Source organism: Myotis nattereri, assembly GCF_964212035.1.
Source record: "Myotis nattereri genome assembly, chromosome: 12".
Lineage (NCBI taxonomy): Eukaryota > Metazoa > Chordata > Mammalia > Chiroptera > Vespertilionidae > Myotis > Myotis nattereri.
Window position 1 is genome coordinate 8,123,793 of NC_138087.1, and position 2,148 is coordinate 8,125,940.

The window sequence follows — 2,148 nt, forward strand, 5'->3', positions numbered from 1 at the left end:
GAGTTCAGATATCACTTTGATAATCCTATCTTTAAGAAATATTTCTGAGTGCCCAGCATATACAGGGACCGTTTCATACACTTGGGATACATTATGAACAAAACAGATAAAAATCCCTGCCCTCACGGAGACTTTTCATTATTAGCTTGAAGTCCCTTCGCAGGCGGGCAGGCGGGCAGAGTCTCTAGATGAAGCATCCACCTGTTGGAATAAAAGTCCATGTCTTGGGGCTGCCAGCGGCCATCCTTCTCTGTGCCCATCCTTCTCTGCGCCCAGTGCGGACCCATGGGGCTCCCTGCGCCGGACCCAGCACCTCGGCTCTCCCAGGCCAGACTGAGGCCCCAAGCAGCGCTGTGGGGTGTGAGGGGGACCCAGGAGATGAAATGACAAGGTCAGCCCTCCAGAAAGCCATTGATCTGGTGACAAAAGCCACAGAAGAGGATAAAGCCAAGAATTACGAGGAGGCGCTCCGCCCCACCAGCGCGTGGTGGAGTGTTTCCTATACGCGATCAAATATGAGGCACACAGCGACGAGGCCAAGGAGAGCATTCGAGCCAAGTGCAAGCAGTGCCTAGACCGGGCAGAGAAGCTGAAGGGTTACCTATGGAACAAAGAGAAGCACAGCAAGAAGCCAGTCACAGAGAACCAGAGTGAGAGCAAGGGCAGTGATAGTGACAGTGCAGGGGGTAATCCAGAGAAGAAGAAATTGCAAGAACAACTGACAGGTGCCATCATGATGGAGAAGCCCAACATTCGGTGGAGTGACAGGGCCAGGCTGGAGTTGGCCAAGGAGGCCCTCGAAGAAGCTGTCATTTTGCCAATTAAATTCCCACACTTGTTCACAGGCAAGCGTACCCTTGGCGAGGGATACTGCTCTTTGGACCCCAGGTACCAGGAAATCCTATCTGGCCAAAGCGGTGGCAACAGAGGGCAACAACTCCACCTTCTTCTCTGTGTCCTCCTCAGACTTGATGTCTAAGTGGTTGGGGGAGAGTGAGAAGCTAGTCAAGAACCCGTTTGAGCTGGCCAGGCAGCACAAGCCTTCCGTAATCTTCATCGACGAGGTGGATTCCCTCTGCGGATCCCGCAATGAAAATGAGAGTGAGGCTGCCCAAAGGATCAAAACAGAGTTCTTGGTCCCGATGCAAGGAGTGGGGAATAGCAACGATGGGACTCTGGTTCTTGGTGCCACAAACATCCCCTGGGTGTCAGATTCGGCCTTTAGAAGGAGGTCTGAAAAGCGGATTCACATCCCGTTGCCGGAGGAGGCTGCCGGTTCCCAGATGTTCCGGTTGCATCTGGGCAGCACGCCACACAGCCTCACGGACACCAGTGTCCAGGAGCTGGCCCGGAAGACAGAGGGCCACTCAGGCGCCGACATCAGCATCGTCGTGCGGGACTCCCTCACGCAGCCCGTGAGAACAGTACAGTCAGCAACACGCCTCAGAAAGGCCCTCCCGCACCACCCCTAACATTGTGACCGATGACCTCCTGACCCCATGCTCTCCAGGGGACCCAGGGGCCATGGAGATGACTGGGATGGATGTCCCTAGTGACAAACTCTTAGAGCCTGTGGTTTGCATGTCGGACATGCCCCGGTCTTTGGCCACCACCCGGCCCACAGTGAATGCAGATGACCTCCTGAAAGTGAAGAAATTCTCAGAGGACTTTGGACAGGAGAGTTAAAAGCTTTTCACTCTGGTGACGGTGACGCGGGAGGTTGATGGCGGTAAATTCATGCAGTCCTCATGTCGGTGGCCAGACAGGGCTGCCGGGCTCATCCTAAAATCACTCAGTGTCCCCTGGGCTGTCTGGCCGCCAGCCAAGGAGCAGGAAGGAAGGGGCTCCCGGCCGCAGAGATGCAGAAGCACATCTGGCAGCAGGTGGAATACTGGCTCTTCCTACTTCCTCCTCCTCTTCTGGATGCTCACCAACTCCTTGCCCTGCCACTCCATGTTTGTTTTTTTAGCCTTTTTGATCCTCTAAATCAGCAGTTCTCAACCTGTGGGTCGCTACCCCTTTGGGGGTCAAACGACCCTTTCACAGGGATCGCCTAAAACCATCGGAAAACACATATATAATGACATATTGTTTTTCTGATTAATCACTATGCTTTAATTATGTTCAATTTGTAACAATGAAAATACA

The 2,148-nt window shown here is 53.5% G+C and overlaps 1 pseudogene across 1 annotated transcript; it reads left to right on the forward strand.

Moving 5' to 3' along the window:
* The first annotated feature begins 377 nt into the window (after positions 1 to 377).
* On the forward strand, positions 378 to 1,686 carry LOC308528457 (vacuolar protein sorting-associated protein 4A-like; annotated as a pseudogene). Its single transcript has one exon. The product of its transcript is annotated as a vacuolar protein sorting-associated protein 4A-like (transcript).
* Positions 1,687 to 2,148: the final 462 nt, after the last annotated feature.